Source organism: Archocentrus centrarchus, chromosome 8, assembly GCF_007364275.1.
Source record: "Archocentrus centrarchus isolate MPI-CPG fArcCen1 chromosome 8, fArcCen1, whole genome shotgun sequence".
NCBI lineage: Eukaryota > Metazoa > Chordata > Actinopteri > Cichliformes > Cichlidae > Archocentrus > Archocentrus centrarchus.
In genome coordinates, this window is record NC_044353.1 from 28,745,932 (window position 1) to 28,760,345 (window position 14,414).

A 14,414-nucleotide genomic window follows, 5' to 3' on the forward strand; every position below is an offset into this window, starting at 1 on the left:
TGCTTTTGCCTTTTACCCTGTAATTTCATGTATTTCAATAAATCACTGCACCTATTTCTCTTTTTTTTAAGCAAATTATAAAGAAATGAGGGGTAGCTCAAGACCTTTGCACAGTACTGTATATACTATTTTTTTTTTAAAGTAAAAGACCATAAAACATAAACAATTGGTTGTGGTGATAATATTGACAGCTTGGAATATATCGTAGTAGTTTTTCCTGTCTATTTTCCAAAAGGTCAGCACTACCTCCTGACAGTCAACAGAATAAGACTGTCAAATCTACTTTTCCTCCACGAGAGCACGCAGTGATCACAGGAGCAACAATTCAGTTAGAATGTGTCATTAAACTGACGTGACAAGCCCTCTGGTAATGCTAATAATTTGTGATTTCTTTAATGTAGCTTTTTTTATTATTATTATTTGTATAATAGGGAACAGAAAGCACATGGGTTCATCTATTTAACATAGAAATGAACAGTGGAATATTAAATATTGCATATTACCACTGATGTTCCCGCTTCTCAGTATATTTAATCATCTTTATTCAGTTTAATATCCCCATTTTGGATCACAAAAGTGCTAAAAGCAGAGCTTTAGAATGCTATCAGACCATGAACTATTACATTAAAAATATCATCCTTTATGTTTTTATAACAAAACCCTACTGACGACATTCATGTGCATGAATTTTTAGTCGCGCTGTCTGAGCCTGGTTAAAAGCAGTTCTGTTTCTGCATTCAAAGTATTGAATCAGTACAGCGGATCCGTGGTTCTAAAGCAGCCGAGCGCCATTTGACTGCCCAGATCCAAACCTCCGCTCTGCCCCGAATACTGAGGAGCTTCAGCCTCTGACTATCATTCTCACACCCACTCACTTTTCATCTGTACCTCAGCCCTAACGTTCTCCCTCCTAGGTTTCAATATGCCGTCCTTCATCCTTCATTTCTCAGAAGATTCCATTTACCTTCTCTATATATTTCACTGACACATTTTCAAGTCCTTTTCGCTTTTTCTTCCAGCACCCCACCACCACCACCACCACCACCACCCCTTTGCTGTCCCTCTCCCTCTAAAGCAATCATCCTTCTTCCTTTCTCTCTTTATTTACATGACACCAAGGTTCTCTCTGAGGCAGGTGCGGATGGCAAAAGGCAGGCTTTTACAAAACGGTTCAGGTTTAATATCTTCCCCTTGCTTTTCATCACAACCCAAGAGCTTCATAGCAGAACTAACAGTCCTCTCGTAATCGCATTGTCCTTCTGTAAATATCATGGGCCCAGTCTCATCTTTATTTTATTACCACCTCTATCACTAAAGACCCCCAGTGAGGACCAATATTGTCTAGGTTTGAGGGCCAGTCAACGTCAATCTTATATCATCCACCCCTGCCCTGTATGAAATATTCCACATGAAACACAGAAGACTTCTTCAGTAAGGTATGATCTAAATGCCATAGTTATGATTAAAATATCACCAGGATTTTTTTTTTTTTAAAAAAGGTTTGGAGAAAAGTTTTTCCTGTCATATTTTGATTTAAAACATTTCAGTTATTTGATGACAGCTGGTTTGTTTCCCAGTGTTGAATGAATGGTTTAAACAATGCCATTCATTCGTTTTTTGAAATGCACAGTAGAATAATCCCTCAAAACAATTATAGAGTACAAACATTCTCCTCAGACAGCTTCTTTATTTACAAAGAAAAACAGAAACACTGCAGGAAGGTATTTTTTATCTTTTATGCCACATTTCGTGGATGGACGGATTGGATGGACTGGGCGCTTTGGCTCCACAGGTAGACCGAGTTATCTACTAATTGCAAGGTTAGCAGTGTGATTTCAGGTATTCTCAAGCAACTTTAGACAGTGAACACCGATAGCTCTCGCTGCTTGTGTCACTGCCTTGCATGGCAGCCATCATTGTATGAATTTCTGAGCACTTTGAATGAAGCAAAAACATAAATGCAGTCCATCAGCAATTTTTTTTAAATGTCTTAAAATGTATTACAATTAAATCAAATACTTCTTCCATTTTCATAGGTTGTTCTGCATTTGTTAAATGTAAATTTGTGTAAGTTTAAAAAAAAGAAAAAAACCCACCTCTGTCCCACTAGTCTGCACCTTGGTCACATAACTAAAAGAAAAATGTAGTGATATATATTGAAGCGAAGATGTTTCTCAGAAAAAAATGAAAATACCTATGAAAAGTTTTCTATTAAATAAGCTTACAGATTGTGCCGTAAAGATAAAGAAATCAAATCAGCATCTGGTGCGTGTGACCTTTAACGAAAGCAGAGCTCATTCTCATACACTTATGCACAGTTTTTCAACAAAGTTTGTTTCCAGCATCTCGAAGAACTTTGCCCTGTTCTTCTCTTCATTTAATCACTGACTGGTTAGATTAGGGTTGCACAACTCCTTGTTGTTCTTTAGGTCTCTGGCTTTATGTTTGGAATTGTAAATATAAAGCCATGCTTTATATTTACTTTATTTATCTATTATGGATTAAAATCTAAACATCTGAAGTTGCACTTTTGTACAATGCAAGAAAGAAGAACTCTCTCACATGGTTCTCCTGACATGGTAGAAACTTACACCGCAATTACAAAAGTAATGGGCCACCTATGTTGCCCTTAGTGGAGCCCTGGACACAAAGGCCATGAAGCTCCCAGATTTTATGGGCCAGAGGACGTCTGGAATGCTGCAGTTATTGAGTCAGCAGAGCAATGGCGACTTTTACGCACTATATTCCTCAGCACTCAGCAAACCCACTCTGCATGGTCTGCCACTTTTTGGTTCAGTTGCTGTGGTTCCTAAATGCTGCCACTTTGCAATAATAGCAGTTGATCATAGAATATCCAGGAGGGAAGAAATTTTAAGAACTGACTTGCTGAAATGATGGTACCACACTTGTTTTCTCTGACCTCTGACCTCTTTCACAATGTGTGTGTGTGTGCTTGATTTTATACTTCTTTGACAATTGGGCTAAAAGCACCTGAATTCAAAGATTCAGAGGTGTGGCCTGATATTCCTGTCCATTTGTATGTCTGGGTACTGCTGGAGGTCAAAGAGTGAAGAAAGATCTTCAAAATTATACTCACAAAAGTCACCTGGATCATCACCTTACCCACTGTTAAAAAAGCAAAGTGTCACACTTCGTTCTGTTCATTGTTCTTGAATAATTATTTAATTTATTCATTCTTTGGAGCATTAGCAGGCCCATATATGCATATACCCATGCACAGGATACTCAAAAATAACTTAATGAATAAAAAAGCTGCACACGCAAGACTCAAGTTTGATTTCACACTCCTCCTGAACTTCCACAGAGGCTGAACAGATGTTTGGTCCAACAGAGATCTGAGCTACATCTTTTCCTGAACACAGAGGAAAGAAGGAGGAGGAAAAAGTTGGAAGAAGGCAGAGAATCCTCATCGGACTCCATGTAAGCTGTTCTAAATACTCCATCAACAGAAACTATTCACACCCACTACCGGCTATCTCAACCGCAGCATGCCCTTTTATAAGTAACTCTTTAGTTCTGAAGGGTTATATATAACACCTTTGCCAGCGTGCAGTGATGAGACGTGTTTCTGAAGCAGCTTTTGTGAAATCCTTCATTTTAATCAACCAGCACAATCTCTCCCCACTGTTTCTGGTTTATAGCGTGCGTCATGTTGTCAGCTGTGTATTAATGGATTCCCACAGGAGCAGCACTGATTGCTGCAGCACAGGAGTGATTCAACCTAGTTACCGTATGGCCACTTTATGAAAGCCTTCACAATGCCATTTATTTTATTTATTTATTTATTTTATTTTTTTTGGGGGGGGGGGGTAACCATGTGTTTGGGATACATGATGAAGAAATTATAAATTTTTATGTTTCAAAGAAAAAAACTGCAGAATAGAATAACAATAATGCCAAATTAGGAGCATGACAAGTTATGCTTTATAGCTTGTGGTAAAATATCTGTTTAAACTCCAGACACACTGCAATTACACACGCTATGTTAACATCAATACAGAACTGCAGCACATTGTACAAGGCATCATGCTCATGGTCATTAGCTGGAGCGACAGCACAATGATTATTATTATTATCCCCATCACTGCGCACATACCTTTATGTAGCTACAGTAATTCATCCTCTTTTTATTCACTTTGGATCTCACGATCATGTGGTTCACTAACACAACACAAATCACTTTGTGTCCCTTTTTAAAATATAACACACATCCCACAAAATGACTGGCCGTGGACACATCATAAACACACACCTGCATGGCGGTGAAGTCTTCATTGGAGTGTCTGAGGGAGAGAAGTTTGCCTTGCCATCATAATCTGCTGCCTCCATTGTAATGATTTCCTATGCTGTTTTCTTTATTATGAAGCACTTTGAAAATATTTTTTGATATGAAGCTTATTATCCATGTCTTGCCCCTAATTAACCTTGACCAATAAAAGAAAAAACATGCATCTATCTTTCTTCCTTTTTTTTCATATGGAGTCAGAAGGAAACAGAAGCCGCCCACGACATTATATTTCTAAGTGCTAAGGCAAGTTTTTTATTGTCATAAAATTGTTATAATTTTCACTTGTGATTATCAAATGAAAAATAGTTAGGTATGCCATCTTCTTATGCAGATGATTACAAGGTGATCTGCAACAGCAAGTAAATGACTTATGGCCCTAATGCCAAAATATAAAACATAAAGTTCACAGTAACAGTCAGGATGAGTAATTGGGCCAGTGCAGCAGATATTTGGATTTCTTCCACTGAGAAATAACCGCACCCCTGGAGCATTTGTAAGAGAGGGAATGAGTGAGAAACATAGAAAGACAAACTTGAAAAGCCTTACAAGCCAAGATAATTCTCAAGTTCAGTGAGGGGAAATTGGCAGATTGAGGAGGAATAAGTGAGAAAGGCAAAAATCCTTTGCATTTTAATGAAAACTTTGCACTGAACGTAAATAAAGGAAGGAATACAGCCATATATAAACAAAAGGGGGGGAAAAAAAACTGGCAAAACCGCATCAGCTTTAGAGGTTTTGATGGAATTTTTAACCAAGCGGGAGCGTGTGTGTGTGTGTGTGTGTGGGAGTGGGAGTGTTATGCTGTCATGATGAGGACTGACACACAAACTCACCTTACCCAAGTGTGAGGAGAATGTGTGATGACTTCAGCTTGGACCCATCAGCTCACCTGAATGATCGGGGACTTCTGCAGAAGAGGGCAATCGGCTGTTTGAAGAATTCATGAGGTCCTGACAGGAGTGTCTCATAAGCAGCAACTATTTCACAGAGTCAGCTGGACAGAGATATTTTACAACTAATGAAGGGTAATAGCCAAAATGATGGACCAACATTCCTCACAGTGACCTTTCAGGTACACACAGACTTGTTTGCGAGGCTGTGTGTATGTGCGTGTGCCGAGGGAACAGCACGCCTGATAAAAGCGGTTAGAGCAAAGCTTCTTGAAGGACGAGTGACCTCATACATCATGCTGGCATTCCTCTGCACAGTGGTGAAATGAGGGATTTTCTGTCCCACTCCCTTCTCTCTTCACGTGTGGGCACACACACACACACACACACACAGACACACACACACCAAATCTATTCCTCTATATTTGTGGGGACACTCATTAATGCATTCTCCTGTCTGTCACCAGTCTCCCACATGGCTAACCCCAAACCTTTGCTTCAACCTAAACCTAACAGTGACTGTGAAATCAATTTGACCACCTCCTTTACCCAATGTCATCCCAGGGCTTTAAATGCTACCAGTCAGTCAGATGCTGCTGGCTTCACAGAGATACAGACAAAGCGCACTTTGCCACTGGCACCTTGACGCACTGGTCAAGGCAATATTAGACACCACGAGATTCCGGCCCGCTTTTAAAGAGCTACAAAATCTGTGTTTGGAGGGTGGAGGGGCGGAGTAAATCACAAGATTCCCACCTAAGGTGACGTGGTTCATACCCTATTAAGAATCTCTGCTTTGTTCACATAAAAAGGAGCATTTGATATGATTCTTCTTCTGCACAAAATGATCCCAATGAGTACCGCCTCCTTTGGAGATGCTATCAGATGGTGATGATGATAAAATGATGATTAAAAATCTGTAAAGAGTATAAAAAATACAACAGTAAAATGTGCCACTGTTGCGAATAATAAGACAAGAGATTATTGCTGCAGAAAGAAATCATTAATTGTGGGATTTACTGCACCGAGCATTAAAATATCAATTGTAATCATTTAATCATTATTTTATCACTGAGTGTGCTCTCAGTGCTTCCGTTTATTTCTAAGGTGATGTCTGCATAGTAGAACTTTAAACATTAAATGTTACTGTCCCATAGCCTAATAAAGGAAGACGTGGAAATCACCTTAGCTTGTCAGCAGATCAAAGTGAAATTAATTTTATTGAGTGGTATTCGTGGTGCGTGTTCTGTATTCCACTAGTGGCAATTACAGCAGTGCAAAAGAGACTTACCTGCAGATTAGAATCAAGTATAACAACATTTATACATTTTCTGCACCACTAAATTAATACATGCACATTGGAGTAATAGTGCAACATACAGTTTGCACTTTATTCAGTGGTTTTAGTAAGGGACGGCTTAACATCTTGCACATAGCAAACATATCCCCTCAGCAGAGAATCTATAATGCATTTAAAACATGCTTTAAATAACAGAATCAACAAAGATGTGGTACTTCCACGTTCAGTCTTGCTTTGTAGTTCACCCCCTGTTCCACTATTGCCTAAACCCAATACATCAGGTACTGATGGCAAAGTACACAGACGAACTAAAGGAGGCATCTGCAGCTTTGACAAAATTGCAGTTTTTCATGCTCCTAACACAACATTAGCACTTTGCAAACATCTACACACAGCATGCTGGCACAAAGCTAGCAAAGAAGCCAGAGTGATGTTAATGCTGATTTTCAACAGGTAACAAAGGCAGTGATGAGCAGTCAGATTTCCAGTACTGCAGGCTTTATTTCTCCCTCTCCAGTAGAGTACAGTCTCTTTGGGCTGGTTTTCAACTTTGCTGTGTGTTGTCAGCTGTGTGTTAAAACTTAAACACTAAAAGAAAGATTCTATGTGTATCCTCATTGGGATAGGGATTTGTGCCAGTGTGTGTGGAACTGTAGCCTAAGGTTTACATTGTTAGCTGGTAATTATGTGTTACGGAGTAACGCGAAAGTAACGTGATGAGTATTGTTACTTTCTCCAGGAAGTAATTAAATAATATAATGCATTACTGAAAAAAAAAGTCATGTGTAATAACTTGTCTTTTATTTGAGTAACCCCAAGACTGGATAAAGGTAACCCTTCCCTGTACGGGCAAATTTACATCCAAATCATTACAGTAAAATAGCTCTGACATAACAGAGCCACCAGACTCTCCGCTGAAGTGGCCGAGGGTTTTTCCTTCAATCTGTCACCCACCTGTAAAACTAAGAGACTGTTGGTTTCTACCTGTTTCCATGACACTGCCAACCTGGAGTCTGGCCTCAAACCAGCTATATTTCATCAGACCATAAATATGTCCAGATGACACTTTAAGTAAATGGACGGACACACATGCACGCATACACATACACGTGTACCTACACACACAGAGATTAATCTTTTTTTGTCTCTCTGATGAAGCTCTGTGTTATATTAGTGCGCAGTGTGGCTATCTGTCAGTAATCTGGAGATATAGCAGGAAGCTCAGCAGTACTTCATCTGAGAAAAAACTGCTGATTAGCACCGGAATTATCCCATTAACAGAAATGATTTCACAAGCTTCAGCATACAAATGAGTCACTTACAAAACTTTCATCTGATACAACTGTAAAACTTATTAGATCATTTAATTGTGAGATTAAAGTGGGCTAATTTGACAAACCAGCACTAATCACAAATGACAATAGGATAGCCTCGAGGACCGAGCGGGGAGTGCAGCCTTGCACTTATTTATATATTTCTAATGAGAGCGACTGAAGGGATACGGGGATGTCAGAGAGAAAATGAGGTAAACCAAACAGCTGAAACTGCAACAAGAAAGAGAATGAACAATTAATAAATGCTTAAAGGGACGGGGAAAAAAAGGAGAGTGTGAGCTTGAGTGTGTTTGGTTGGCCAGGTCAGAGCTAAGCTCCGAGACGATCACAAAAAAGGTTCAATTGCTGCACGGTGAAGCAGACACACATGCTCAAAACAACTTGAGAGCCAGAGATGGTAACGCTGGAAGTAGCGGACTGTGATTAATCAGTGACAGCTAACCACTAATTACAACCCCCAATCAATTACCTCAACGCTCATTATCTAGTCAACACACCACCTGGAGAGCACTAATGTGCTTTACTTGCTGTGGGCAGAATCAGACTATATACTTGTCTTTTGAAAGCACTGACACTGAAAGTGAGAGCTAGCCTTGCTCAAGAACAACATTTGACAAGTGTGCAGTTTGTGTGTATAATCCAGTGTGTTCTGGTAGACCCATGCTTGAGTAAGGCAGCAAGTGAATAATCCCATATACTGTATGTTATTAATGCACTGTGTCTTTATAAAAGAAGGTGAATATGCAAACGTGTGTGGTAAAAGGGAAAAATCTCTGCTGTGTCCTGAAGCCTCCGGCGTTTGCTTTACATTTTAAGCGAGACTAAAGATTAAAGCTCTTCTCCCAGCAGCTCGCTAACAGAGCACAACCCAATTACACCTTACCAGACCCGGACCTAGAACCAAAAGGGGGGAAAAAAGACAAAGAGATGGAGAAGAAAGAGAAGGAGAAAAGAGACAAAGAAGACGATGGAGACTACAGGGAGTGATAAATGAGTTGCAGAAAAAAAGGTAGCTGGCTGTGGAGGGGGAAAGGACACTGGGAAAGATGTGGTTGATGTGAGAGAAGAGCAGTGTTGAAGGAATGAGTGCAATGCAAAGGAAGGTGTTAAGAACAGAAAGTGGGAAGGGGGATTGGATTGAGAATATCAGAGGCGAGAGGAAAGCAATGTCAGACGTCTCCCCAGGGATCAAATACTGTGTCCAGTTAAAAGCTGGGACTCCAAATGGCAGAAAGAGTTAACTGTTTGAAACTTCAGGACCTCAAAAAGCATGAATCATGCAGCATGACGTCAAGAAGGAGACAGTTTGCTCATGTTTCACAACCCAACTGGTCGGTGATGCTTCAGGTCGCAGCTGGTCAAATAGACTGGGCACAAATGTTAATTTGTTTTAAGCTGCATTATGTTTATAGATCTAGAGATGCGCAATCTGTCTTTTTACTGGATGGTTGGTCAAGTTTTGTGCAGATATTCATACATATATAGGATCACTGTTAGCATGCTAAACAAACATGGTAAAAATGGTAAAGGTGAGGACAATAGCATTGCCATTCAGAGCATGTCAGCATGGTTCAGCCCAGTAGAGCCCTCACACAGCAGGATCGCTCTTCGGGAGGCTTTTTGGCTGCTCTTCTTTTAAGTCAAATTCTAAAATTGAACTACATAGTTTCAGTATACATACAGGGATGAGACAGACCGAGACCTGACTTTTAATGGCTTACAGCAGATCCTTCCCTCTTGTCTTTGGAAGTATGCTTTTTAAGAAGAGTCTTCTGTTTCACCCCGATCCCAAGTTCATCAGGATGCAATTTATTCTGTGTGCAATTACAGCATCTATCAAAACAGCCACACATAATTTATTTAGCTGTAGTTTATCCAAATCTGATAAACTGCAGCAAGGCTCATTTACATCTTTAGTCTTAATAAATACCCCACTTAAATTAAAAAATGCAGTAACACAATATTTTGCACTCCTGACAGAAATTTGCATCAGGCTTAGTAAATAATCCCCTTAGTCTTGTTTAGTGCTGCCCCCTGAAAGTCGATGCTTCGAAGCATCAAGTGAAGATCCCACACGGCAAACGTGCTGCGCTGGGGGGATGATTCATGAGAGAAGATAAAATCTAAGGCAGAGTAATACTTACCGACAGAGCCTTTAAGGAACCCGTATCTGACATGGATCCAGTGTTGTGAGAAGTGACTGGCTCTAGTTTGCAAGTGGTAATGTTTTAATGCAAAGGCTCAAATGTAGGTTAAAGAAGAGCACAAAATATTTCTTAAAAAAAAAAGCAATCAGAGGACATTACAAGGGAATCCAGTTCCTCAAAAAATAAAAAATTAAAATCTGCTATACTACAACTGTATTAGTCACCACTTTCAGCTGAATAAGCCAAGATAACTCTGTTGTCTTTGGCTGGCAAAACATATGCTGGAAAAAGAAAATCACTCTGTGGCTCAGACGTCAACAAGGTAGGTCAAAGCACCTGAAGTGAAAAGAATTCAATTAAAACGTGCAATCATAAAATGGTTCGGATTGCTGATATTGAGAACATTTTTCTTACCAAAATGACAGTGACTAGTCCAAATGCTACAATTCTGTGTAGGCAGCATGCTGCAGACTGACTAGACAAGTGTAATTTAATGATTAAACCCATCTTTAAAAGTGCTCTTTTTCACAACACAAATCCGTAAATTCTGAGCCAGAAATGACTCTGACAGAGTAATTATGCAGGTGATGTTTGTACCTGTCAAAGAGTTTCAAGCAACAAATCCAAACAGGCAGAGAAGAAGATGAGGAAAAGCGATGATACAAGGAAAGAGATTAAAAGTGTGTGTCTGCTGTCTCCAAGCTTTACTTCCTTCTGGTAACAGATATTCTTTACTCAGAGCTAGCAGAGTTTATCTGGTCTTCTGTAGGTGACTGATGATGTGAGTTTTTAGAAGCTAGCAGCAATATATCCCTAAAGTTGCAAGCTAGCCTCCATGTGAATTGTGTTCCTGTGGTCTGGATGAACATTTAAACCCAAGAATATAAATTACTTCATATTTGTTCAAATTATACTTTTGGTAATCCATGAAGGATTATGTAGCACATATGACACACAAACTAAACATGGACTATGTTAGATAATCTTCTGTTAATATTTCAATATTGTTAATTTGGTCCTATATGATTTAAATAAAAGTCACTGTCAGAAAAACAATCAATCACTGTCACAGTCACTGTCTAGTTATAGCACCAAAGCACAACTCAGGGTGCATTATATTGTAAGGTAAAGATCCTACAATAATTACAGAGAAAACCCAACAGTCAAAACAACCCCCTGCGAGCAGCACTTGGTGAAAGTGGGAAGGAAAAACTCGCTTTTAACAGGAAGAAACCTCCGGCAGAACCACGCTCAGGGAGGGGCAGCCATCTGCCGCATCCAGTTGAGCCTGAGGGGAGAGAGACAGGACAAAGCATCTTCAATTAAAGTCTCAGACACACAGGCCGACAGACCAGTTGGTGACCCTCTGGCAACCTCTTGTTACTAGTGAAAAATGTGTATTCCCTGACTGGTTGGCAGCTGGTTGCTGGAGGTTCCTGGTTGTCTCTAGGTGAAATTTCACCTAGAGACAACCAGGAACCTCCTTGGTCGCAAGCAGATTGCCACAGTTGCCCATAGTTTCAATGGAAGATGCTCTTGTTTGGAAACACTCACTAATCAATGGGCAGTCATGAAAATTGAAAAAGTGCAACACAAACTGGAAAGTGGGATCGTTTGTCTTCAAAGCACATGTTGATTTCAGCAGTAAAGCACAACTTTTACTTTGAAGGTGGAGGGTCTCTCTTTGTGTCGCACTCTTCACAGTTTCACTACCGACTAGCAAGCAATTGGTGACCACAGCAATCTGCTAGCAACCAAAGCTATTGCAAGGAAGTTTTTAGTATAGTACCTTATACCACTTTGCAACCAATTTCACCAACCTCCCGCAATCAGTCGGGGAATATACATTTTTTGTATATTCCCCGACTGACTGGTCTCTAGGCCTGTGTGCCGGGGGGTTGATCAAAGTGCCAGCAACCCTCCAACAATCACTCGCAACTGGAGCAGGGAAAACAAAATTTTCCCTGGCAACTGGTGGTTGGTACACTGTAAACCCAGATTTTGATTCCACTTAAAAATATTGATTTCATTTTACTTAAAATTTCCTAGAATGTGAACATTACTTGTTAATGCTGAGTAGACTGTACTTTTTGATGGTCTATCTTATTGTAATCATGTGTTTGAGTTCAAACAACTTAATATCATCAAGTTTTGCACCTGCTAAAAATCTAGTTTATACCAGCTTTAACAGACTGGATTAACATGCAGCTGCATGGTGGTATGATGGTTAGCACTGCTCACAGGTAGAATGCCATCTAGAAGGTCTGTGTTCAATTCCATCTTGGCCCAGGCCTCTCGCTGTTTGGAATAGTAGACATTTAGTGTTTTTGTTCACAACGCTCTCTCGTATAGTTTTTTATTGTTCCATGGACAAATGTTATTTGTAAATGTTAATGTACCAGCATTTAGCAGGGCTGTAAAAATATTTGTGTTACTGGGCAGCATGGTGGTGTGGTGGTTAGCACTGCTGCCTCACAGCTGGAATAACTATCTGATAGTCTGGGTTCAATTCCACCTTAGCCCAGGACTCTTGCTATGTGGAGTTTGTATATTCTCTCTGTGTCTGGATGGGTTTCCTCCCACAATCTGAAGGCATTCAGTTACTGGGGTTAGGTTAATGGATCTCTCTAATTGCCCACAGGTGGGAATGGTTGTCTGTGTCAGACCTGTACGGGGTGTACCCTGAATCTTACTGCCTTGTCAGCTGGGATAGGCTCCAGCCCACACAACCATGAAAAGGATAGGGGAATTGATTGACCAAAAGTCATTTTATTTTTTCATGAACTATAAAAGATAAGTTTGGTCAATTAGAACATGCAATTTAGTTTAATTGGAAATGGAGTAGTGCTTACTTAACAGGCTGAGTTAAATGAACTGTTTCATTACTTAAAAAGTTAAGGCAACGAGTTACCTTGGTTTTTTAAGTAGATTCAACTTATCCGGGTTTACAGTGTAAGGGGATGGTTTGATGCAGCTGGAAGTGGTCAGAAAACCAAAAATAAGGAACTAAAAGACACACTTCACATAATTTAAGGATAATTGCATTATTCTCAGTGGTTTCCATTAGTTTTGTCACAACGTATAATTCCTTTTACAGCTTTGATCCAATCTGCAAACAGAGACAATATCATTCAGTCTGTCTCATTTAATTTTAAACCACAGATTATATAAAAGAACAAAATTGTTATAATTCATCCCTTTTCATCCTTTTTTTTTTAAACCAAGTACAAGGAAAAATAATGTAACAGATATTTGAGACACCCGTGTGGATCAAAGTGAAGGATCTTACTATAACACGTGACCAACAAGTATTGATTAGTACAACTTTAAGTATTTGTTCAGCTACCAGCATATGGGGCAATTGACTTTCAAATTTTGGCGTGGATAACCCCATGAGCCCATCTAGACTTTGCTCAAAGACAACCCAAACCACCATTTTGTTGTGGTGTTTTTATGCATTTGAGCATGGTCACTGACTTATTAAATGTGTTGGTCTTAGATCTGGGAAAAAAACAAAATCCAAGCATGAAATTAATCTGTGGAAGCAATTTTAAATGCAGTTTGTTTAATAACTTCAAACAGACAGCCATTGCAGAACTGAACATGTAGGAGGATGCCTGTGTTATACACTCAGTGTATGAGAATGAATCAAGATTTTCTCTCCCCCCTCTATCTCAGTGGAAGAAAGCTAAAAACCTAAATAAATAAGGCATGGCAGTGGGGGTCGCCGAGCCGTGACCTTTCGGCCCATTTGCTTTAGGAGTGCAGGAGTGCAGCCTCAGCTAGATGCTCCTCAAACTCTGGAGGGTAAATTTTAATCAGCGCCGTGCCAACGGCCAAGGCAGTGCATCATGCTTAACGAGGCTAAAAGAAGGCTCTCATTTACCCATGCACAGGTAACAAATGGACCAGCGCTCATAAGACAACCCTGTTTCCCCTTTTTCTGTGATGTCCTTCAGCATCTCTCTCCTCTCTCTCTCTGTCTGTAGTTACGGGCTCACCTTTCTTCACATTCAAAGGATTATACTCGATAACTACACATTTTTTCCTCTCCATGTTTTTACCTGAAAACTATTGTTGTAACTCTTCAGATACAATTTTTATTTTATTTTGTGCAAAGCAATTGCAGCATCTGTCGTTGTAAGCATTTATCAGAGCAAAGGCTGCATCCATGTGCTATATATTTGTTTTATGTGTTTTCCAGTTTATGAACTAAACCTAGAGCAATCTATAAAAAAAACAAAGCCCTGCAAAAAAAAAAAAAAGAAAGAAAAAAAACCACCTCTAAATTAAACATTTTGTATAGTTAGTGGTATTGTTTTAAGTTATTTTACAATATTTTATTTTTTGTAATTAGCTACTAAAGAGGGAGTGAGAAATGAACGTGAACCCCCCCCCCCCCCCCCCCCCACACACACACACACACACACACAC